The 26,765-nt window shown below is 41.7% G+C and overlaps 1 protein-coding gene across 1 annotated transcript in view; it reads right to left on the bottom strand.

Annotated features, from left to right (window-relative positions):
- Nucleotides 1–17,558, bottom strand: part of LOC137633399 (uncharacterized) — a 102,337-nt gene extending 84,779 nt beyond the window's left edge. Inside the window, exons 1-2 of the mRNA XM_068365626.1 lie at nt 17,396–17,558; nt 8,657–8,827 (exon numbers count right to left, since the gene is read on the bottom strand). The gene's annotated coding sequence lies outside the window, so the exon portion shown is untranslated. The remainder of the gene's footprint in view (nt 1–8,656; nt 8,828–17,395) is intronic.
- Between the last annotated feature and the right edge of the window lie 9,207 nt (nt 17,559–26,765).

Genomic DNA, 26,765 nt, shown 5'->3' with positions numbered 1-26,765 from the left:
CACATTTCTGTTTACATTTTGTCAGCTGGACTCGCACAGTTAACAGTTGATTTCATTGTTGATGTGGAATTTTATCCTTAAATAGGCTATTCATCATGAAATTATGTTAATGAAATGTAATGTTAATATTGTTTTGTAACATTTATTATAAATCACCGTATTTAGGGCTACCAATATACTTAAAAAGACAATAGATTTGATACATTTTGTAGTGCTTGACTCGCGAACTTTGAACAGCCTCGCAGATACAGAAAATTTATTTTTGAAAAATAGCGATCGCGGAAAAGGGGAATCGTGTAATTCGAACACGCTTAATTCGGGACCCTACTGTACACATATACATACACATACATACATATATGCAATATTGATCAACGAAACTGAGTTACGAACCTTTTTAACCAACACTACAGCAAAATACCAGAAACGGAAAAGAATTTGATGTCTTGAGTTGAGATAATGTTGAGTTATGATGATGTAAAGTGGAATTGTACCTTTTAAAACACGCTATCTTCCGCATCCGAGAGAAATATGGCATCTGCGCATTAGAGATGTGGCAACGGCACGAGATTCCGTTTCTAATGCTCTTATTGGATAAGAACCTGTGCAGAGCCATCTAGTGGCAAGAAATTGAACTAAATTCTGTTGAATATTAGGAGGATAATAATTAGTAATTACTAATTAATGTGCAAGTTATTTTTGGAGAACATTGTATTTTTTTTGTAGCTAAGAACATACTGAATAACATATAAAAAAATTGGATAGTTGCAGGGTGGGTCAAATAAAAGTGAACAATATTGCTGTATGCCCCACGGCCTATAGGGAGAGTTGGGGCAATACCCCTGATTTCATCGGCCAGAGAGTAAGCTCTCTGTTGAGGCTCACGAAGCCAGAAAAGACGTGTTCCCTGACAGCTCTTTCTTAGATCTGGCAAACCCATCGAAGAGATTCCTACACTCGGGCCTGAGGTGTGGGGTTCTCTTCATACAACACCCAAGAGACCTTACGGAATACGAGATCCTCTCGTCTTCCTCACCACCTGACACCTCCTGGGGGGGAGGGGATGGAGGATTCACACCTGGGGTCCTATGCCGCCAGATCCTTTATCTTTGCCACAAAGTTGGGCACAAAACTAAAGGAGACCTCCTTGGCTACGTAAGAAATACCGTGCAACTCGCTCGCTCCTTTAGTCGACAGTAAGGCACGTAGGAAGAATGTCTTGAGGTCCGATCCCTTTCTGATTCAGTCCTCTTCAAAGGTTCGAATGGGGTACGTGTAAGAAACCTGATTACTAGGGTCACATCCCACTACAGGGGCCTAAGATCCCAGGGTGGGCAAGATTGTTTGAAGCTCCTCACAAGCATTGACAGCTCCTAAAAAGCCAAGAGGATTTTATCTTCCAATGGATACACCACACTCTAGGCCTAGAGGTAACCTTTGATGGCTGCAACCAAGAGATGTTTTTCCCGATGAAGGAAGACGAAGAAATCCCTTTCTACGACACCAATCACAGGATATGGCCCACTTAGCCTGGTAGACAGATGCAGTGGACCTCTGGAGAAACTAGACATCTCATGTGTAATGCCTTGTGAAAAGCCTTTCGCTCAAAGGAGATACTCAACAGTGAAGAGATAAAGACTCCAAGGGCAAGTGGTAACTGCGCAGGTGCGGCTGACAAAGAAGAGGTGGCCACAAGGGTAGTTCTCTTGGGACCTCAACCAGAAGAGCCGGCAGATCAGGATACAACTCGGCCTGTGGCCATCTTGGACCCACCAATGTCATTCCGATTCCTGTCATAATCAACACCCTATTGATTACTGGCCCAATCAGGGTGAATGGGGGAAAGGTGTAAATGTCCATGTGATCGCAGAGGTGTTGCCAGGCTTCTTCAAACACTGCCCAAGGATTGCAAACAGGTTGATCCCCAGTGAACCCCACAGGGCAAGAAGCCTTTCCTCCACGAAAGGCTGTAGAGACCACTCTGCTCCTGCAGCCTGGCCCTGATGGCTGAATGTGTGGACTAGGTCATTCACCTTGCCCAGAATGCACCTTGCTGACAATTCTACAATGTGAAACACCACCCAGATAAGCATCTGGTTCACAAACTTGCAGAGGGGAGCGCTAGAACATGCCTTCTTACTCGCTGATGTAGGCCATTACAGCGACTAACAAGTGCTTCCTCAAAGTTTCTTGGAACACTTGCAGACAGAGGAAAGACACTCGCATCTTGAGGATGTTGATGTGCAGATGCCTGTATTCCTTGGACCACACTCCTGATACAAAAACAGATGAAGATTCGGACTTAAGAAGTCGAGTGGCACTTCCTGATGAGGATTGTTCTTGTCGAGCCACCAGGCAAGATCGTTTCGGACTTCCCGTGAAAACGGCACAAGATGTAATGGGAGATGATCCCTGCTTGCTACCCAGTGATACTACAGGCACCACTGAAAGGATCTCTGGTGGAGAAACCCTAGAGGAATAAGCTTCTCTTACGTAGACTGACGTTTGAGATAATGTTACCAATGTTAAACTGGAGCAACTGTCTTTGACAGGAAGAGTCGTGCAACCTCCCCAAGCTTGCCGATGCCATCGTCTATGGGAAAATGTCTGCTGCTGCTGAGTCTATCGGCATGCCCAGGTACTTCACACCCTCTGCTTGGGTATGCCATTTTAACTTTTCCCCAGTTTACCGCAATCCCCAGATCGTGGCAAAGTGCAAGAAGCCGATCTCGATTCTGAAGCAACTGTCTCTTTGAAGAGGCCAGGATCAACCAGTCATTGAGATACACCAACAGTCTCATCCTTCACGAGTGGGTCCAAGCGGCTACCACAATGTACACCTGAGTGAACCCCTGAGGAGCCACACAGTCTGAGACACCGTACCGTTGAGGGGGAAGTGGAGGTAGTGTACTTCCAAGAAGTCTGATGAACAGGCAGTTGAAAGTATGCATCTTTCAGATCTACAGAAAGCCTGAAGTCTTCCTCTCTGATGGAAGACAGCACAGACCTTACTTTTTCCATCCTGAACTCGAGTGACCGTCAACTCAGCACTCAATAAGGACGTAACGTCAGCCTTGAATCTCTATAAAGGGAGGGCCCCCTTCAGAGTGGAAACTCCGGCTAAGACGTGGCATTCTTTGGCAGAAAAAAAAACTTCCGTAGTAAGATCCTGTTACCTTGTTGGACCTGCTTGAACCAAACAAATTTCCAGATCTACAGATCTGACTATCCACCTGGTCCAACGCAAGGTCAACCAGGGCTTCGATTCAAGAGGGCCACTGAAATGCCGATAGACAACCGATGTCCTCCCCGCTGGTGGAACCACCGTACCCTCCCCCAAGATGTTACATTCACGATGAGTGCCATGACCTCCAGAGAAGAACTCTCCAACTCAGGGTAGGCAGCCTCCGTGGGCATCAAACCGCAGGCCAACATCCCCACGACCTCCTGCCCTGGAGTACTGTCGTCCGCTGCAGCGAATGAAGGCGATGCCACATGCTACGGAGTCCGCTTCTTCTCATGATTACATTCATTCCGTCCCAAGGACAGAACTAGGCGCATAATTTGGAGAAGAAAAAGGCCCGGCATGCCCAGGGCCATGGAAGGAGAACTCCGGCACAAGACAGCGTGGCGTTAGACTCGGCACACAGTAAACCCAGCACCACAGGTCAGGGTTGAAGGACACGAAAGGGCACAATAACAAGAGCCCTTCGACCCACATTCTCCACCTACTAGAGAGCACAAGCCCTCTAACATGGCATCAAATGGTGCCACCTTCTCTTCCCAAAGTAAGTCCATGCATAAGCAGGAAGCCGCAACAACTTTCTCATCATGCCTGAAACAGACCGAGAGAAAAGCTCCCATCTGTTCCGGCCGACTGCTGGAGTAGACGGATCAGCAAAGGCTACCCGGCCCTCTGGCCTCGCTACTGGGATTGCTGGAGTGACAGGGGTTGACAGCATAACCCACCAGGGCACAGCTACTAGGCTACCAGAATGGCCAGTACCAGAACGTAAGCAAGACTCTGGTCCATGGCTCTGTGGGAACCACACGGGTACCATCCACCTATCCCGAGAGAGAGGTCGTGTCCTCGGGAACCAAGTCCCCACGGGTACAGCTGGCTTTCCTGGACTTTTGTTACCCCTTCCATAGCGAAGTGGAACAGTCAGGAAATGAATTATCCCAAGGAATAAATAAAAAAGATAGAGTCAACAGCAACAAAGAGGTAAGAGCAGCAGCATCTACATCCACCCTTGATGTGGCCAAAGTCAAATTGACCTTGAAATAGTCAGACGAGCGAGTGAGTGAGTTCCCTTACCAGTCTGTTATTACCAAACTGAGTTGTTAATGATCCAATAGAGATCTCACCTTTGGCAGAGACAATACTTTTGATGGAAAAGATGAAAGGTTTGTATAACCACAGGAACAATATGCCTCATGTTCTCACGAAACAAACTCCTTAACTTGCAGAGACATTTAGCGCATGAGTGTAGGCTGTAAGGTAGGTACGTATTGTAAAGGACAAATTTGGAAATAATTTTTATTTATCATTATTATTATTATTATTATTATTATTATTATCACTAGCCAAGCTACAACCCTAGTTGGAAAAGCAAGATGCTATAAGCCCAAGGGCTCCAACAGGGAAAAATAGCCCAGTGAGGAAAGGAAATAAGGAAATAAATAAATGATGAAAATAAATCAACAATACATCATTCTAAAAATGACAAATTCGGAGATAATTTGTATTTTTCCTAACCATACAAACCTTAGCTATTTACATAGGGTATTACTTTCGGCGTAGCTGAAATGACGAGCCATTAGAATTTTAACAAGGGTTAACTACCCCCGCGCTAGTTAGCAGGGGGTAGGGGAAGGGGTAGCGAGCTACCCCTCCCCCCCCCCACACTGGTGAACTGTCTCACTTCACTTAGAGGTAGGACTTGACTTGGGGGACAGGGCTGGCGGGCAAATATGTGTAAATAGCTAAGGTTTGTATGGTTAGGAAAAATACAAATTATCTCCGAATTTGTCATTTGTTCCATAACCGAAATACAAACCATGCTATTTACATAGGGTGACTTACCCCTTAGGAAGGGTGGAAAGTCCCCAGCCTTACTGGCTTTGGCTTACCCGGGGGCTCAGAATCCGAGTGACCAGCACTCGAGAAAAAGAGTCCCTGCACCTCGCAATTTCCTTGCTCTGCAAGGAACGTGCGGTCTACATAAGCTTGTGTGTGGAGGAATGAAGTGTGACTCGTCCTAGGAAGTTGACCTGAAGTCCTTTAGATGGAATTCTAGGCTAGGACGTTCCCAATACCACCTCGTCCGGGTATGGGGGACGCAACAGTATTAACTTAATACTAGGAACACAAGGGAGCATGGTTTACCTGTAGAGGTTGAGGTCAGCTATGCAGAGACAAGGATGCTGCTTTCCCCAAGAGAGGGGAGGATAAAGAAAGGAGTAAGGGCCAGACATACTCTTTCATTCACGCAGACTAAAACCGGGTAACAATGCCCTCAACATTCTGCTACCTGTCCATTAAGGAGCCTGAGGTTAGACCAGCTGTTGTGCAGCCACCACAGGGCCGATAGAAACATTATCGAGGCTCCTGTGGGTCATTTCCTGCAGGTAGTGGGCTGTGAAGATCGTTTGACACTTCCAGACCCCAGCTTGTAGCACCTACATCACAGAGAAGTTTCTCTTAAAGGCCAGGGACGTAGCGATGCCCCTGACATCGTGTGCTCTAGGGCGACGTGACGGAGGAGGGTCAGGATTCAAGGCATGATGGATAACCCTTCAAATCCAGGCCGAGATGGTATTCTTGGTAACCCTCCTCTTTGTCCTTCCCGTGCTTACGAACAAAGTCTGCGCGCGGTGACAGACTGCAGCTGTTCTCTTCAAGTAATGCCTCAGACTCCTCACTGGGCATAATAGCAGATGGTCTGGATCACTTGTTACAGAACGGAGACTCGTGACCCTCAAGGAGTCGAACCGCGGGTCCGACACTCCAGGGTTCTGAGTCTTGGCAACAAACTCAGGGACGAACCTGAACGTTACCTGCCCCCATCCCCTTGAATGGGCGATGTCGTATGAGAGACCATGAAGTTCCCTGACTCGTTTGGCCGAAGCCAACGCAAGTAGGAATGCCGTCTTCCAAGTCAGGTGGCGATCAGAGGCCTGACGTAATGGTTCGAAGGGAGGTCTCTTCAGAGCCCTGAGGACCCGAACCACGTTCCATGGAGGAGGTCTCACTTCCGACTGAGGGCAGGTAAGCTCATAGCTACGTATGAGTAAAGAAAGTTCTAGCGAGGAAGAAATGTTTATTCCTTTCAGCCTAAAAGCCAGGCTTAAGGCTGAGCGATAGCCTTTCACCGCCGAGACCGAAAGGCGCATTTCCTCCCGCAAATACACGAAGAACTCCGCTATTGCTGGAATAGTGGCATCGAGGGGAGAGATACCCCTCCCACGACACCAACCACAAAAGACTCTCCACTTCGCCTGGTAGACTCCTGCGGAAGACTTTCACAGGTGTCGAGACATTCTTTCCGCAACCTATTGCGAAAAGCCTCTCTCCGTGAGGAGACGCGTGAAGCCGAAGCGAGGCTACGGCTTTGTGGTAGATGTTGCAATGTGGTTGCCTGAGTAGCTCGTGTCGTGGGGGAAGTTCTCTCGGAGGTTCCGTTAGGAGTTGCAGAAGGTCCAGGAACCATTCCGCGTGATGCCATAGCGGAGCTATTAAGGTCATTGACAGGTTGACCGATAGACTGGTCTTGTTGAGCACCCTTTTCATCAGACAGAACGGTGGGAAGGCGTAAACGTCGATGTTGTCCCACCGTTGTTGGAAGGCATCTTGCCAGAGAGCCTTGGGGTCCGGGACTGGGGAGTAGTACAGTGGCAGCTTGAAATTCAAGGCTGTCGCGAACAGGTCCACTGTCGGGGAACCCCACAAAGTCAGGACTTTGTTGGATATCTGAGGATCCAAAGACCACTCGGTACTCACTATCTTGCCAGGAATGAAGCGAGCTGATAGTGTTATCGAGTAGACTTCAGACCACCTCAGTATCTCTACTGCGAGATGGGATAGCTGTTGTGAAAAGGTACCTTCCTGCTTGTTGATATAAGCCACTACTGTGGTGTTGTCGCTCATCACCACCACGGAGTGGCCCGCCAGGGTCCGTTGGAACTGTTGAAGAGCCAGATACATGGCCTTCATCTCTAGCAGGTTGATGTGTAGGTACTTTTCTGATTCTGACCATAGGCCTGAGATCCTCTGGTTCAGAACGTGGGCCCCCTACCCTTCTTTTGACGCGTCCGAGAACAGTGTCAATTCTGGGGGAAGGACGAGAAGATCCACTCCCTTTCGTAGGTTCTCGTCGATCAGCCCCCACCACAGGTCTGCTCGTTCCATGGGTCCTATAGGAACCAGAGAGTTGGGGGAATCGTTGCCCTGATTCCACCGGGACTTGAGCCGCCACTGCAGGGATCTCATCCTGAGGCGGCCGTTCGGGACCAGGCGGGCCAGGCAGGAAAGGTGACCTAGAAGACGTAACCACGATTGGGCTGGAAGCTCTTCTCGCCTAAGGAAAGACTCTGCAACCCTCCTCAGCCTTGCTATCCTGTCGTCTGATGGAAAGGCTTTGTGGAGATAGGTGTCTAATAACATGCCTAGATATACCAGTCGTTGGGTCGGCAGAAGAGAGGACTTCTCGAGATTTACCATGATCTCCAACAGGGAAAAATAGCCCAGTGAGGAAAGGAATTAAGGAAATGAATAAACGATATGAGAAGTAATGAACAACCAAAATTAAACATCTAAAAAAAACAGCAACAACACCAAAAACAGATATTTCATATATAAGCTATAAAAAGACTTACGTCAGCATGTTCAACATAAGAACATAAAAGACTCATTCCAAAATCCTTTTTTTTTGGTTAACCCTCGTTAAAATTCTAATGGCTCGTCATTTCAGCTACGCCGAAAGTAATACCCTATGTAAATAGCGTGGTTTGTATTTCGGTTACGGAACAAAAATAAACTACTAAAGAAGTAGTAAAAAATCAAAATAAAAGACTCTAAGAACAGTAATAACATTAAATTAGATCTTTCATGAATAACCTATGAAAACTTCAAAACAACAAAAGGAAGAGAAATAAGATAGAATAGTATGCTCGTGTGTACCCTCAAGCAAGAGAACTCTAACTCAAAATAGTGGAAGACCATGGTAAGGACACAGTAGCACTACCCAAGACTAGAGAACAATGGTTTGATTTTGGAGTGTCCTTCACCCTAGAAGAGCTGCTTCCCATGAGTAAAGACTCTCTTCTAACTTTACAGAGTGGAAAGTATCCCCTGAGTAACTACAGCTATTGAAAACAAAGTGAGAGCCCCAAGTGGTGATGTCAGGTTGGTAGGGTCTCCTTGCCAATAGGCAGTAACTAGCGCCACCTAGGTATAGTTCTAAAAGTTCTGAAAGCACATTCCTATCAAAGGGTTTGCATTTGTGTAGGAACAAATACTCGGTCGATTCGCATTTCATTTTGCACTTATTTAAATCACTTCTCATTTCTTCCTTTTGAAAGTTCTCCGGTCTTAAGTTATAAGTAAACATCCGTTACCAAATAGACTTAAACACTTCTAAATATCGGTACTTACTTTTCCTGCTCCTCGTAGTATTCCCGTTTGTCTGCCACGCTCGTTGCGGCCATGGCTAAAGTCTCCTCTTTTGACGGCACAAGAACTTCCCCTCGGGTAAAGAATGATCTTTCCGAGGCGAGAATTTAAGAGTGCGGATAACAGAATCACTCTGGCTTAATTCTCCCTTATCTGGAAAGACACAATAATGAACAATAGGAATATTATCTTTGGTTATTATTTTCATAATGTTTTTGTAACATTAACATACGATGAAAAGTGCCATTTACCCTAATCTTTACTGTCATATAAACAACACTATACTGTATTTTCCTACCTGTAATACAATTCAGAATTACTGTATAAATACATTACAGAAATGGATTAATGTGTACTGTAGTACAATACTCCTAATAATTTTAATTAAGGGCTCCTTGTTTATTTAATGGAACTTTGAACAATGTTATCGGAAATACTTGAGGAAAACCCAACTTTTTCAAATTGAATCCATTTTAAAACTAGGAACCTTTGTAGTTGGTTAGAACGGACTCTGTAAAATTGTTAAAATTATAGATCAAGTCAGAAAATTATTTTATTTCATTCTTTACTGTCCTGCTCTCAGCGACGAGAGAAGGAAAATAATAGAACTACAGAAGAGGAAAAGGAAAAGAGGAGAAAAAGAAGAAGATATTAGGAAACGTTCTGTTTAAGGGAGAAGGAATAGAGGAAGGAAAAGAATATATATACCCGATGTGGGAAAAAAAGGATTAAAGGAAATAAATGAACTAGAATAGAGAAGACAAGTAAGGAAGTGCCAATGGAAAGGCAAATCCCTCCGCCCAGCAACGGATCGGAATGGAATAGATAGAGGTTTTCCATAGAGGGATAGAGAATATAGGTTTTCCAGTAGTAAATAATGTGCTCCGTCCGAAACTGACGTTCATTGTTAAATTGCATAAGTAATGACTAAAAAAACCACATTTAAAAAAGGGAAACAGGAACCTTTGAATATCAGCGGCCAGTTCCTCTCACGTGCATAGAAAAATGTTATTTTTATTAGTAAAATAAATTTTTGAATATACTTACCCGATAATCATGTAGCTGTCAACTCCGTTGCCTGACAGAATTCTATGGAGGGATACGCCAGCTATCACAATACTAGAAGGGGGTGTACTTACCAGCGCCACCTGTGGCCAGGTACTCAAGTACTTCTTGTTGACACCTCCTCAATTATTCCTCGGTCCACTGGTTCTCTATGGGGAGGAAGGGAGGGTCGATTAAATCATGATTATTGGGTAAGTATATTCAAAAATTTATTTTACTAATAAAAATAACATTTTTCAATATTAAACTTACCCGATAATCATGTAGCTGATTCACACTCAGGGGGGTGGGTGAAAACCAGTGTACAAGATTAAAGGATAGCTAAGTATCCCGTATTTCATATAATCAGTTATCCACAATAACAATGAAATAATAAGTACTTGGTAAGGAAGTCGACTTGAACCGTTACTCTGCCTTTAATAAGATCGTCTTCCTTACTGAGCGCAGCGTTCCTCTTGGGAGGCTGAATCAACTCAAAGGTGCTAAAGTATACAGGGCTGCAACCCATACTAAAGGACCTCATCACAACCTTTAACCTCGGCGCTTCTCAAGAAAGAATTGACCACCCGCCAAATCAACAAGGATGTGGAAGGCTTCTTAGCCGACCGTACAACCCATAAAAAGTATTCAAGAGAAAGGTTAAAAGGTTATGGGATTATGGGAATGTAGTGGCTGAGCCCTCGCCTACTACTGCATTCGTTGCTACGAATGGTCCCAGGGTGTAGCAGTACTCGTAAAGAGACTGGACATCTTTGAGATAGAATGATGCGAACACTGACTTGCTTCTCCAATAGGTTGCATCCATAACACTCTGCAGAGAATGGCTCTGTTTGAAGGCCACTGAAGTAGCCACAGCTCCCACTTCATGTGTCCTTACCTTCAGCAAAGCAAGGTCTTCTTCCTTCAGATGAGAATGTGTTTCTCTAATCAGAAGCCTGAATAGTAAGAAACTGAGTTCTTAGAACTTGGAAAAGAAGGTTTCTTGATAGCACACTATAAGGCTTCTGATTGTCCTTGTAAAGGTTAAGACCTTTTTAGATAGTACCTAAGAGCTCTAACTGGGCAAAGTACTCTCTTCAGATCATTCCCCACCAAGTTGGACAGGCTTGGGATCTCGAACGACTTAGGCCAAGGACGTGAAGGAAGCTCGTTTAGCAAAAACCGAGCTGCAAGGAACATGTAGCCGTTTCAGATGTGAAAACAATGATCCTGCTGAAGGCGTGGATCTCACTTACTCTTTTAGCTGTTGTCAAGCACACGAGGAAAAGAGTTTTTAATGTGAGGTCCTAAAAAGAGGCTGATTGGAGAGGTTCAAATCTTGATGACATAAGGAACCTTAGGACCACGTCTAGATTCCAGCCTGGAGTGGACAACCGACGTTCCTTTGAGGTCTCAAAAGACCTAGGGAGGTCCTGTAGATCTTTGTTGGTGGAAAGATCCAAGCCTCTGAGGCGGAAAACCGCTGCCAACATACTTCTGTAACCCTTGATCGTAGGAGCTGAAAGGGATCTTACTTTCCTTAGATATAACAGGAAGTCAGCAATCTGGGTTACAGTGGTACTGGTTGAGGAAACTACATTGGTCTTGTACCAGCTACGGAAGACTTCCCCTATAGACTGATAGATTCTGAGAGTGGATGTTCTCCTTGCTTTGGCAATCGCTCTGGCTGCCTCCTTCGAAAAGCCCCTAGCTCTTGAGAGTCTTTCGAAAGTCTGAAGGCAGTCAGACGAAGAGCGTGGAGGATTGGGTGTACCTTCTTTACGTGAGGTAGACTTAGAAGGTTCACTCCTAGAGGAAGAGTCCTGGGAATGTCGACCAGCCATTGCAGTACCTCTAAGAACCATTCTCTCGCGGGCCAGAGCGGAGCCAACCAACGTCAGCCGTGTCCCTTTGTGAGAGGAGAACTTCTGAAGTACCCTGTTGACAATCTTGAACGGCGGGAATGCATACAGGTCGAGATGGAACCAATCCAGCAGAAAAGCATCCACGTGAACTGCTGCTGGGTCTGGAATCGGAGAACAATACAACAGGAGTCTCTAGGTTATCGAGGTAGTGAACAGATCTATGGTTGGCTGACCCCACAGGGCCCAAAGTCTGCTGCAAACATTCTTGAGAAGGGTCCACTCTGTGGGGATGACCTGACCCTTCCGTCTGAGGTGATCTGCCATGACATTCATACCGCCCTGAATGAACCTCGTTACCCGTTAGCTTTCGATCTTAAGACCAGATGAGTAGGTCCCTTGCGATCTAGAACAACTTCCACGAAAGAGTCCCTCCCTGCTTGAAGATGTAAGCCAGGGCTGTGGTGTTGTCAGAGTCCACCTCCACCACTTTGTTAAGCTGGAGGGACTTGAAGTTTATCAAGGCCAGAATAACCGCCAACAACTCCTTGCAATTGATGTGAAGTGTCCTTTGCTCCTGATTCCATGTTCCCGAGCATTCTTGTCCGTCCAAAGTCGCACCCCAGCCCGTGTCTGATGCGTCCGAGAGGAGACGGCGGTCGTGTTTCTGAACAGCCAAAGGTAGACTTCCTTGAGAAGAAAGCTGTTCTTACACCACGCGAGAGAAGACCTCCTCTCTTCGGAAACAGGAACTGAGACCGTCTCTAGCGTCATGTCCTTTATCCAGTGAGCAGCTAGATGATACTGAAGGGGGGGGAGGTGGAGTCTCCCTAACACGATGAACAGGGCCAGCGATGAAAGTGTCCCTGTTAGACTCATCCACTACCTGACTGAGCATCGGTTCCTTCTCAGCATGCTCTGGATGCATTCTAGGGCTTGGAAGATCCTTGGGGCCGACGGAAAAGTCCGAAAAGCTCGACTCTGAAGATCCATACCCAAGGAGACAAGGGTCTGGGATGGGACGAGCTGAGACTCCTCAAAATTGACCAGGAGGCCCAGTTCCTTGGTCAGATCCATAGTCCATTTGAAAATCTCCAGACAGCGACGACTTGTGGGAGCTCTTAAAAGCCAGTCGTCTGACGGAGCCGGACACAAGATCATGGTACTGCTGCACAGTCTGTGAACTGTCAATCATGGGCAAGCGAGGAAGTACAGTGACAACCCGAATCTGTCTAGACTGTCTGGGTCGTACAGACAAACTCCTTATCGGGTTGCTGAGGTTGCCGCACTGCGTCACAACAAGTCACTTCTGTTGGTTGTTGAACGTCTTCCCCGTGACACATTGACTCCGTAAACAAAAAATCCTCTAACAAGGACTAAGCTTGGACTGCATGTCTTGCAACACAGCTCAAGGTCTATGGGAGCAGGTGTGGTAACAGACGGGATTAGCGACTGAAGTGGAACCATTACCTTCCCTGGAAGCATGTTATGCTTAAATAAAAGTCCATAGGAGGCTATGCAGCTAAAGGCTCCCTCCAAATGACAGAGTCCTCAAGGGAATATCAGAAGGAGGGAGAAAAGAACTTTCTCATCTACAGGGACCATATCCTAGAAAAGCTAAGTTCTCTCAGTGAGGGTTCACTGGTGCAAAAGCAGCAGACTAGAAGGCAACGTTATGAAACTGCTTGACAGTCTAGTGAGTTGGCAACAACCAAAGATGTGTGACTGAGAAGCATGCGGTAAGGTATGCAGAGCATGTTGTATGCAGAGTATGCTGTATGCAGAGCATGCTGTATGTAGAGCATGTTGTATGCAGAGCATGCTGAATGCAGAGCATGCTGTATGCAGAGCATGTTGTATGCAGAGCATGCTGAATGCAGAGCATGCTGTATGCAGAGCATGTTGTATGCAGAGCATGCTGTATGCAGAGCATGCTGTATGTAGAGCATGTTGTATGCAGAGCATGCTGAATGCAGAGCATGCTGTATGCAGAGCATGTAGTATGCAGAGCATGCTGTAAGCAGAGCATGTAAGGTAAGCAGAGCGTGTGCATGGCGTTTAACATTTCTCAGAAATTCCATGACCAGTGCTAGAGTGCTTTATGCATGCTTGCATGGGGTTTTAATATCAACATAATATATACCTTACATTCATAACTCATGATTCATATTTTTGCCATATTTTGCGATATTGTTAAAAATATATTGCCAGGAATACAAATATATTTTTATAAGTAATACAAATAACCTCCATTATCATAAGGTTTGAAAATGGAGGTAAGGTATGCTGAACAGCAGAGTCAGAACGAGCTGGAACAACAATAGTTGTGGTTTCCTCTTCAAGACTCTGTTGAGGGAACACCTGAGGCTCAGTCTGCAAAGGCTGATCAAAGGAAGTAGCAGAAGGTAGGCGCATGGGTGGAGGAGGCTGACTCCTGGCATGAGTGGCTGAACTCAAGGGTTGCGCTTGCTGAGTGGTTGGCGGATGCGCAGTAGCAAGTTCCTGAGGAACGAGTTGAGGTTCCTGCGGTGTGAGCTGAGAGCGAAAAGGTAGTGGCTGCGCAGAACGCAGTAAAAATCTCGCAAGTTGAGGCTCCTGAGGCGCAAGGCTAAGGTGTTGAGGTGCTTGCCTTGAGGAGGGTTGAGCTCGCTGCAGCGAGAGCTGAGGAGACTGACTCATGGACGGGAGAGGTTGTTGTACCTCAACCGAGTGTTGCATCACTGGTGGAGCAGCAAGTGGAGGCGGAGGAAGAGAGGTATAATCCTCCTGATCCCATTGTAAAGGTTGCCTTAAGGAAGGCGGAGGCTGAACACCACTGGGAACAGCAAACTCAGAACGTGGCTCAACATCGTACGCCTGGCAGGTGGTACTGCGATCAGGCGGAGCGAGCGCAGGCGGAGCGAGCGCAGGCGGAGGGAGTGTAGGCGGAGGCGGAGGCGCAACACTCTCAGCCCGACACTCACGCATCAAGTCCGAAAGCTGTGCTTGCATGGACTGTAGTAGAGTCCACTTGGGGTCGGCAGAAACTACAGTAGGCTGAGGTAAAGCCTTAACAGTCGAGCTCTGTTGTGGCAGAACCTTACTCCTCTTAGGCGGAGTGCATTCAACTGATGACTGAGGAGAGTCAGAGCTAACCCAATGACTGCATCCGGGTTGTTGAACTCTAACTTCGTACGTCTGGCATAGGTCTGGACTTTACGTTTAAGAGGTCTTGAGACCTGAGACCAGCGTTTTCTCCCCTAAATTTCTTCTGCAAACGAGCAAAATAAGGGCTCAATCGTCTGCGGGTGGGAGTGACGGTCTCGGTAAGACACGCCCACAACCACCGAGGATACTTCTGTGCGCCGATCAAGGCCTGCTGAACCCTTCTGCCCTTCGACATTGCTTCTCCCCTGGGCTTGGGAGCTTGCAAGAGGTCCCGGACTGGGAGGACGACTGGCGCGCACAGAAGTACCCTCACGCACAACACTGACACACTTTGCGCTAATCACTTATCACTTTGATTTTCTGTTTGCACTTATTTCACTGAACTCGAAACTTTAAGTGGTTTGTACCTGAAACACGCAATTCTATCCTTTCTCAAAAGTTAGTAATTGCGAAAACAGAATTACAATGTAACAGAAAAATCTAATGAAAGATAAATAATTCAGTGGCTGGAAAGAGACTAAACACTAGATCACTCTAGAAAAGTTTACCTTCTTCCCCTAAAGAGACTAGGGAGAAGAGCAAAAACGATAACAACGTTACTCGCTTGAATGAAACGTTTATCCTCCTCTTTCTCCCTCCGTCTCTATCTCTCTCTCTCTCTCTCTCTCTTGACTTAGAACCTGAGAGAAGAGCCCAATCATATATATCGTTAAAACATATTATTGTTAAAGGAAAAAACTGAAATATTTCCCAAAATGAAAAGTTCCTTTATTAGGATTAAAACCATTAAGTTAAGAAAGAATGAACAAAACGCTAGACACGGTTACTCTTACTGCAACGTGAAACCGTGAAAATTCTTTCTCTATCGTAACGATAGAGCGCAAGTTGAACGTTCTGAACGTCAACAACTGCAGAGACAAAACAAAACGTTAGTTCAACTTTGAAAACAGTACGAGACTATCAAAGAAATTCTTTCAGACATTAAAATAGCATAATATGTTAACAGGTAAAACCAAAATGACGGGCTCAATGTTAATTAACTTCGGTACCAAGAAAAGACCGCCTACTATTAGGAAGGTCGAATATAAACAAATATAAAAATTAATTTTAATAAGTTTATAATAAAAGGAAGTTAATCGAAGAGGCCTATAAGAGGCGGAGAGATATAAAATAAATCTATAACTTTTGTTAAGCAAAATTAAGAAAGAGAGTCTATACTCTCTTAGACACCAACACTTCCGTCTAAGGGAAGGGTCGGCCATTTAAAGGTGAAAGAGAGTTCATACTCTCTTCGTCACCATAATTAATCAAATTAATTCCAAAAGCTAACTAAGCTAATATAGAAGTTTCCAGTAAAGCGACAGCCGAAATCAAAGAGAAATACTTCACCAAAGTCGTGAAAATACTCCAAGAACATAAGCGTATCCCAGAACGTCTTGCCGGAAGCACGACAGAGGAATAATTGAGGAGGTGTCAACAAGAAGTACTTGAGTACCTAGCCACAGGTGGCGCTGGTAAGTACACCCCCTTCTAGTATTGTGATAGCTGGCGTATCCCTCCATAGAATTCTGTCGGGCAACGGAGTTGACAGCTACATGATTATCGGGTAAGTTTAATATTGAAAATGGGCATTTTCTTCCCATTTTCTAGTCGTTCGTAAGATGTGGACGTTGTACAATATAAACTGCATCCATTTTTCTGCAGAACGTCTACACGAGAACACAACCTAACCTAATAGCCATGTCCTAACCTACTTAAGGGAGGGCTAACGACCCCTGCGAACCCCCATAAACTACCGTCATTATACATACACCCAGGGAATCAAAACGCAAGAGCACCACATAACCCGAGGTTCCGCAACCTAACCTAACCTAGGAGCCATGTTTTTACCTACTTACCTAGGGGGGAGGTTGTGACCCCCTTAGGACTCTAGTATCCTCAGTTTACCATAATACAAAAGCCTCACTAAATATCCTATTTCATAAATTGTAAATCTATCTTCATAATGTCATATTTCAAAGATATAAAATATTTTCCTCATAAATAAAATTGATTTATTATTATTATCATTACTATTATTATTATTATTATTATTATCATTATTATTTCTATTATCATTATTATTATTAATTTTATTATTATTATTATTATTATTATTATTATTATTATTATTATTATTATAATTATTATTATTATTATTAATTTTATTATTATTATTATTATTATTATTATTATTACTGCTAGCTTAGCTACAGCCCTAATTGGAAAAGCAGGATGCTATAAGACTCATAAGGGCCCCATTAAGAGAAAAATAGCCCAGTGAATAAAGGAAACAAGGAAAATAATAACAGACGTTTAAGAACAATAAAAATAATAAAATAATTCTTTCGTATATAAACTTCAAAATAACGAGAGGAAAAGAAACAAGATAAAATAGTAAAAAAATCGTAAAAAAAAGATGTACAGCTGGCTTCACTAATTCCGGTACACTTCACGACAAGCTCAGGAGACGTCAGTGTGCCGGAATTAGTGAAGCCAACTGTACATAGCTTAAACTAGCCTTGTCTCGACTAACATCACCAGCTCACGTCACATATAGTAGAAGGCTGTGGTCTAACCCACGATCACTTTAGACATAACAATTAGACAGAATAAGGTTAAAACTGACCTGTACCGGGATGTTACAGCCATGAAATGACGTACAGGAGTTTTCCCGTTACTGTAATGATACAGGAAGTTACAGGAAAGTGACGTAATTCGTTAAAATAAGCTTCGTAAAGTCATTGCATTTCACCGAGTCACTCTGATTACTGTTATTATTTCTCAGCTGATCGCTGGTGTTCCAGCGAGTGGAACGAGCAGTGTTCTTTTTAGTTATTTCTTCTATTTAATATATATTTTTTGTAATTTTTTTGATAAAATTATACATTTTAATATATAATTAATAATAATGATTATTTTTGGCTATCAATTTCACATATATTATGTTATTTACGCTTATTATTTTAACGAGATAGAACTGTTCTTTTTAATTTATCTTCTAATTGTTATATATTTTGTAGTTATTTCAATATAATTATATTTATTAACATCTAATCAATATTATTTCTTGTTTTTAGCTATTAATTTCACTTATATTATGTTTATTTAGGCTTATTTTTAAGGTTCCTGGTTCCTGGTTCCTTATTGCTCACTCCGCAAAATAAGTTTGCGGGCACTCTATCTCTTTATAGATAGGTGCAAAGCTTCTAAGCTTATTCTTATTATTAAGTTTATATCATCTGTGCCTTAAATAAATTAATATCATAATTAGGTTCATAATCTTTACTTTTATTCCCTTATACTTTGAAATTGGATACGATAACACCTTGCTATCATCAGTTTTGGCAACCTGTTGTGGTAATCAGTTTGGGCTTCCTAAACTCTTCTTTTATATTCATTGCCCTATCTATAAATGTAGCCAGATCCCTGCTAGGATTTTTTAGCATACCTAAACTTATTTCTACATTCTTTAGCTGTTCTAACTTTGGGCATAAAAATAAATGTTCGGTGGTGTCTTCTTCCTCTTTGCATAGATCACACAAATTGTCATCATATTTTCCCCTGAAATTTGCTTTTAAGTTGAGCATATTTAATCTTGCTTTCATCACAAGGGATGCCTTATCCAGATACATTTCTCTGATATAAGGCATAGGGCCATTTCCTTTAATAAATCTTAATTTTTTCATTATTTTCTTTTTTTCTTCAATAGTTTCTTCTATTTTTTCTATAATTCTTTTCTTGATTTCTTTTTTCAGGGTCATTTTCCCCCAACTTCTTATTTCTTCCACTTCCATCCCATATTTACTGCAGATTTCTTCTACGCTCTTGCTCCAGCACTTCCCATACGGGTTCTTCAACTGATCCTCAATTATCTCTCTTACTAGTCTTTTTTCCTCGGAGTTTATGATGTTATGGAAGAGCATTAACTTCTTATATTCTATTCTGCAGGACACCGGCCATATTCCTGTTTCTGCAAGTATGCCCCAATATGGAGTACTCGCAGGTAGTTCATACATATTTCTTATTATCTTGTATTGGAGGTTTTCTAGATCTTTCATATCTTTGTCCCTAATTACACTCGAGGTCTCCACGTTGGCAAATATTGTTGGTACAACTACTGTTTCATATATTTTCTTTCTGACTTCCAATGCCATCTTTCCAACTTTTCTCGTATCCCCATATTTTCTTATTTCTTGGGTCATATATGCAACCCTCTGGGTTTTTTTACTGATACTCAATTCTTTGTTTCCCTTCTCTGTATACCATTCACCCAGATACTTATATTCCTTAACTAAACTTACTTTTCCGTTCTTCACTTTTGTTTCAATCTCCACCTCTTTCTCTTTCTTTCTTTTGTTAATTCTTAATACACCCGATTTTTTGGGGTTGGTGTTTATAGTGAATTTCTTTAGGGTCTCTAGGCTATGACAGTTACTTATGGCACTTTCGATACCATCTTTCCTTCCTGAGGGAAACATTATATCATCTACATATACAAGTGATTCAATTTCAATATTTCTTATCAATGTGATATTTTTTCTGCTAATGCTATTAACTTTGTCAGTTGCTATACTGCATAGCTTGGGTCCATATATAGTTCCTTGTCTAACATTTCCTTCAATCGTTATATCTTCTGTTGTACCTGCTGGGCAGTTGATGGCTGCTCTACCTTTTTCATTAATTTTTTTAACTATCAATGCTTCTTTCCATCCTATCATTTTTCCCATTTCTTTTATGCAGTCCTTTAGATCTAGCTTATCAAAGCACTTATACGCATCACAGAACCATACGTATGTCGACCCTCCCAAATAGGCGTTATAGTCTATTACTGCATTTAGTGTAAGCAGATGATCGGCCGTAGATCTTCCTTCAATGCCTCCACACTGGAATCGACTCATCTCTTCTTTGAATCTGTCCTTATATTTTTTCATCCTTATTTTCTCGTATATTTTACTTAATATGCTTGTAATAAATAAGCCTCTTTTATTTTCTAGTTCCATTTTATTTCCCTTTTTGCGGATTGAAAGTATCCACATCTCTTCCCACTCTTTAGGGATACATATGCTTTCATCAATTTCTGTGAGTATCAGCTTCAGGCTTTCTATTATCTCATTCCCCATCATTTTAATCATAACATTGTTCAATCCTTGCCTGTCCATTGTGTATTTGTCTTTCAGGCTTTTTATGATGGCTTCTACTTCTTGATATGTTATTTTTTCTTCCTTGCTGGATCTCACTCTGTCACTTCCTGACAGCCATTTATCAAACATGTTGTTGATTTCTTCTGCCAGGGTCTCTTCTTCACTTAGGGGATTTTCTAGCTTAAATAAATCACTGTAGAATTTCTCATATTCTTTCTTTATTTCTTCAATATCCTCTATTATTTCTCCATCCTTTCCTCTGATTGCTGTACATTTACTGGCATTTTTTCCATCCACTTTCTTCTTGAATTCCCAGAAGGCTGTGCTGTTCATACCTCCTTTTGCTTTGATTTCTTCTACTTGCTTGATTATTCTTAAACCTTCCTCTTTTTTGTTTTTCTTCTTGTATGTATAGGTCAACAAGGCTCTCCTGTACTTTCATTCTTCTCTTGACCTCATTGTTTTCCTTTCCAACATTAATACAATTCTTTTTTAAGGTTCTTTTAAGTTTCATTAATTTCCTTAATTCCTTGGACCTCTTGTTTTTCCTGTTTGTCTCTTTTACACTACATTTTCTTAATATTTCTTGCACTTTTTTTTGCCATTTTGAATATTTTATTCTTATATTAGCTTTTTCTTTGGCAATCTTTATGAGTTCCTTTTTATCTCTGTGGACTTTTAGATGGTTCCAGACTATTTTATATCTTACCTTTCTTTCTTTCTTGTTTAGGGTCAACCAATTCATTTCGAGTAGGATGGCACAGTGATCAGAATACACCATTTCTTTTGATATTCTGTAGGGTGTTATCAGTTTCTCTTCGTCAATTACCATGCTCCTAATGCCTTCTTCGTCTTCTTCTCTAACTAGAGCATAATCTATCACTGATTTCTTCTCTTTTTCAATTCTCGTCCAAGTCCCTCTGCATTTCGGGTTGCTATTTGCAATTATCATGTTGGACTCCTCTGCTAAATCTCTTAACATTTTGCCTGATTTTGTAATCTCATTACTATTGTTTTTTATTATGCTTCCTACTTTACAGTTGAAGTCTCCCATTACAATTACTTTTTCTTCTCTGCTATTTGCTATCATTATTTCGTCTTTAATAGACTTGTACATATTTTCTAAATGGCTTGACTTTGTTTTATTTTCTTGTGGGGCATAGATTACTCCTAATCTGACTTTAGTCTTCCCATTATCAATTTTTACCCATTGAGACTCGTGACCCTGATTTTCGCTTTTTATTTCCACCGTTACATTTTGCAATTCATTTTTTATTGCAATCAACACTCCTCCTCCGTTTGATTTTCTATTATTATTAAAGACCCTATAACCTGCTATCTTCAAATTTTCTTCCTCCTTCAGATGTGTTTCTGTGATGCAAATAACGGTTGGTTTAACTTTTTCTATTATTTCCTCTAGCGAGTCCACTTTTGATTTTATGCCCCTTATGTTAATGTAATAGAGCTTGAAAGCTTTGTAAAATTTTGCTTTCTTTTTTCCTCTTCTCTTTTTATTTCTTCTTTTCTCTTCCATTTTTACAGGCAACGACCTGTTCTTCCTTGACCACCCTGTGGTATCATGTAGTCCATTCCTAAGGCTGTGTTGGGGTTTCCCACTGCCCTTTCTGCCCACGTCAAGTTGTGTTGGCTCGGGTTGTATGATTTTTCGTACCTTATTTCTCGTATCAATCTCCCCATTTCCTCCATTCTTGAATTTAAAAAATTTAATTGGTTTTCCATCCTTTTTCTACTTGGACCGTTGCTTACTTGATTCCTTACTTTTCCCCCCTTTATATGTTCATACTGCTCCTCGTTTCCTCTAAATTTTGATCTGGTTTCATTGAATCTAACATTGTTGTGCCTGAATGAGCATGTATGGCCTCTTTTGCAGGTACCGTTCACATAATCTCTGCATATCTTCGATCCATCTTTCCCATAGTTTATTTTGTTGACCATTTTCTTTTCCCAGTGACCATATTTGCACTCCCTGCCTAACCTACACCTGCCTTCTTTGTAAAACTTACATTGAATATGCTTCCTCATCTCGTTTCTCTGAGGGTTATCTTCACCTTCCTGGCTGCGTCTGTGGAGGAAGTCGCATGATCGTCCTTTTTTACAGATTCCCTTTCTAAAGTAGTAGCATATTTTGGGGGTCTTTTCTTTCCGTTTTTCTGAGGGAATCTCATTCTGTTCTTTCTCTGAACTGATTCAGGTTCAGGTTCAGGTTCTTGGGTGAGGCATAGCCTTTACAACGGCGCCTCTAACGCTTATCTTCTTGTACTGTTTTGTCTTTTCTTCCACATTATGTTCAATACTTCTTTTTTCTTTTCTATATTTGTTTCACTAAATAAAAATAATCCTACTATTTTCTTTGGGTCTTCGTCGTATGGTTGTTGTAGCTCAATTACTTTATTCCTTTCTTTTCTATATTCCTGGCAAAATAACAAAAAATGTATCAAATCTTCCTCCTCATTTTCACAAAAATTACAGTTTACATTCCCTCCATTGTGTCTATTAACAATATTTAGTTTTAACGTATTAGTTCTTGCTCTAAAAAATATCACTGAAGCAAATGTATTGTCATAAATTAACTCTTCTTTAATTTCTTTCTTCCACGTTCTATATATTTCTAGGCTCACTTTACTTTCTATTTCTTCTTTCCACTTTTCAGTATCCCACTTTCTGGTTTCCGTTTTTATTTCTGCCTTGTTCATTCTTCTTATTTGTCTTATACCTAAACTTAATTCTTCCAAATACTTTACAGGTTGTTTCCACCATCTTCCTTCTTTTTCTTGAATATCCTGGATAATTATTTTCAGTATTTCCTTCTTTCCATTCAGGGTACGATTTAAGTACTGCAGCTTCCCATCCATCACCCTTGCTTTCATAGAAGATGCACCTATCTCCCCTCTTAGAGCAGTATTAGCTGTGCTTTTAGTGGCACCTAAAATCTTCCTATATACCCCATTCTCTATTCTTTGTAGCTTCTCTATTTCAGTTTCTGTTAGATTTATAACATTTGTTCCATACAAAATAGATGGTAAAGCAATACTTTTCCAGAACGTTTTTCCTATCATCACTTTATTGCAACTTTTCTCTATAACTGTATATGTTAGATTAGCTAATTTTTGTGCCTTTTCTATCATTACCCTTTTCTGAGTTTTAAATATATTCCTACTATTGTCTAGCTTTATTCCTAAGTATGTCAAACTTTCTACTACATTGATTCCCTCTATGTTATCTGGCTTTTCTTTCATATTGTAAATCATAATATTACTCTTTTCTTTATTAATTTCCAACCCACATTTTTTACTAGTTTCTACTAATATCTGAATGTTACGCTTAGCATTATGTATATCCTGTGCAATTATTAAGGCATCATCTGCAAAAAATAATGATTCTATCTTTATTAATTGATTTCTGAAACCGTTTCCTTCCTCTTTTATTTTCTTCATGACAATATACGTAATCAGTTTAAAAAGTGAAGTTGATCCTGTGCAACCTTGTTTAATTCCACTTGTAACCTCCATTTCTTGTTCTATAACTTCTCCTAAGTCAATGCCCGTAGTATCTCCTTGATAAATATTTGCAATTGCACTTATGATTTTGGTGTTAATTTTATATTCTTTTAAAACTTCTATTAATACCTCCCTTTTTACAGAGTCAAATACTTTGCTAAAATCTATCGCAGTTACTATTAGAGGTTTCTTGTTACTATAGCTCTCTTCCACACAATACTGTAATATAAAGATATTGTCCTCTATCCTGCCTCCACCTGTAAATCCTGCTTGACATTCATTGTCTTCTTCATTCATTCTTATGTGGTTTTCTATTTCCTCTTTCACCATCATCATGAATATTTTATAAGAAATATATATTAGAGCTATGGGTCTTAAGTCTTTTGCCATTGGCCTTCTTTTCTTTTCAATCATCTTTGTTCTTGACTTCTTCCACATATTTGGTTTTTCTTTTTCGTCCAACTCATTTTGATAACATTTCTGTAAGGTTTCAAGACATATTTTGCTTTTTCCTAGTGCCTTATATAGTTCGGGTTTTAGGCCATCTGGTCCTGCCGCTTTTTTTGCCTTTAATTTTCCCAGGCAATTCTTTACTTTTTCTGTTGTGATTTTTGGATTTTTCATTAGTTTTATTTTCCCTTTTGTCACCATTACAAGGTCATAGTGTTCCCTAAGTATGTCCGGGATATTATATTCATCTATTCTTGTTGTATCTTCCTGATGCGCTAATTCATTTTCATATTCTATCTGTTTTTCTTCATTCCAAACTGAGTCTATTTTATTTTCATGTTTACAATATATAGTTTTCCAGTACTTGATTAATTCCTCTTTTGTTTCTTCCTTATTTAGCTAATTTCCTTGTTTGTTTACATTGACACAGTGGTGCCAGATGAGTTAGTCTAAAAATCCCCAAAATCATGATGAAAAATCCCCAAAACAACCCAAAAATTCCCATTTCCACATATATATATATATTTTCTTCTGATCTTGTAACTTTATTTTTATATAAATGACTCACTTCATATGAGTGTAACCAAACTAATTGCAACATATATATGCTAAGGATTTACTCATCTAGGGATAAATCTCTATATCTGGCAACACTGGCCTTGGCTTAGCTGGCCAAAGCACCTTGCTCAACGAAAATCCCTAGACTCAAAATTTTTCCCAAATATGAGCAAATTTCCCCATTTAATTCGTCAATACGAATTAAAATAAGCGCTACATATACATCGGCATCTTCCTAAAATACACTATATTTTGTATTTTTTTTCATAAATAGTAGTCTTTTCAACCAAAAACGTCAGAATTTAGATTACAACAGATAATTAGAACAATCTGAACTACAAGATTTTTCCCAAGATTCACTAGAAATTCCCTATTTTGGGACAATTTCCTTAAAAGTAGGGGTCCCTTGTGCGACGTATTTCTTGTGCATTCCAGGTTCGATGCAACGGCTCCTCTGATAATCAAAAGAGATTTAAGTCTTTATCTTTCTTTTAGTTTCTTTTGTTTTTATCTTAAGATCGTCTTTAATAAACTCTCTCTCTCTCTCTCTCTCTCTCTCTCTCTCTCTCTCTCTCTCTCTCTCGAATCTGAGGCGAAATTCTTCACCTTTCTTATTTCCTCCAAATGAAAATTATTAATAATAAATAGAATTTTTAACTTCTTCGCCCAAAAGTTTAGTGAGAGAGAGAGAGAGAGAGAGAGAGAGAGAGAGAGAGAGAGAGAGAGAGAGAGAGAGAGAGAGAGATGAACACCAAAGAAGCACATACGAACAACTGTCACAAGATTTCTCGTCTATGAAATGTTCGATTTGTCTTGATGTCGGCGACTTCGTTTGTAATAAATCTAATGGTTGTTATATTAAGTAAAATATTATAAAATGTTATAAATCCTAACTTTAAATAAGGAATTTAGGCTTTTAGTGTAGGCCTATAAGTGCTTATAATAAACCTGAAAAGCTCAAATTGATAACTACTTATGCGAAGTCGAAGTTATATAAGTAGACATTCGAACACAAAAAGGAAATATTTCGCGAATATTGTAAAGTAAGAATTTAATTCGTAAAACTAGACCTACGCCATTGTTTTTACATAAATTTTCTCTAAGATTTGAACAAAATGTAAATAAATTTGTAAGATAATTATGTATCTGGCAGTTGGTAAACTGTAGTTGGTCACAGCCCAGGCCAGATAAGACATGTAGGTGTGGCAGCCTCATCCCTCGTTCTGTGACTAAGATTATTATACATTTGGCAACAAGTTTCGACGAGGACGAGCTGTGATTGGCTGAATTGAAATGGAGTTCTGTGATTGGTTGATTCGAAATGGGTGGAGGGTATAAATAGGAGGAGCCAACCAGTTGGCACTCAGTAGAGGGGGAGGGGAGGGTGGGGTAACAAGGGGAAGGGAAAGGGGAGGAGGGGATTAGGGCTTTGGGGGCTGGGGGAGGGATGGGACAGGGTGGGAGGGTTGGGGATGGGGCAGCGGGTTAGGGTAGGGTGGAAATGGGTGGGGGGGGAATAGGTGGGGGGTAGGGTGGGAATAGGTGGGGGGGGGTAGGGGGGAATGGGTTGGGGGTAGGGTGGGAATGGGTGGGGGGTAGGGTGGATATGGATGGGGGTAGGGTAGGTGGGAATGGGTGGGGGGTAGGGTGGATATGGATGGGGGTAGGGTAGGTGGGAATGGGTGGGGGTTAGGGTAGTGTGGGAAGGGTTGGGCTGGGGGAGGGATGAGGGCGAGGGTTGGGGCTTAGGGTAGGGTGGGAATGGGTTGGGGGTTAGGGTAGGGTGGGAATGGGTTGGACTGGGGGAGGGTTGGGGTTAGGCCACGGGAATGGGGGAGGGTTGGGGTTAGGCCAGGGAAATGGGGGAGGGTTGGGGTTAGGCTAGGGTGGGAAGGGGTTGGGCTGGGGTAGGGTGGCAAAGGTCTTGGGGCTTGGGTGGGGTTAAAGTGGGTGGAGGTAATGTAGGATTGGGTAGTGTGCGGTTATGGGCAGGGTGGGTATGTGATGGGGCTCTGAGGTTAGAGATATGATCAATGGCCCAGGGAAGACCAGGCAATGGCTGCTGATGAGTCAGCAGGTAAACCAACAGGCTCCACCACACACCGTATCCTTACCTCACATGGATGGTGAGGTTGCAGACACTATAAGAAACAACTAAGCAAAGAAATTAATTATTAATGTCACGTAAGACCTAAAAGTTTATCATTTAGTTTATAATCAAACATAATAAACTCCATTTGGGAACTCAATTTATGATTTGACAAATCCTCCTCTCTGGTTACGGTTCATTTTCCCTTTGCCTACATACACACTGAATAGTCTGGCATAT

This window comes from Palaemon carinicauda, chromosome 43 (genome assembly GCF_036898095.1).
Source record: "Palaemon carinicauda isolate YSFRI2023 chromosome 43, ASM3689809v2, whole genome shotgun sequence".
NCBI classification, from domain to species: Eukaryota; Metazoa; Arthropoda; class Malacostraca; order Decapoda; family Palaemonidae; genus Palaemon; species Palaemon carinicauda.
This window is presented reverse-complemented; position numbering and strand designations above follow the sequence as displayed.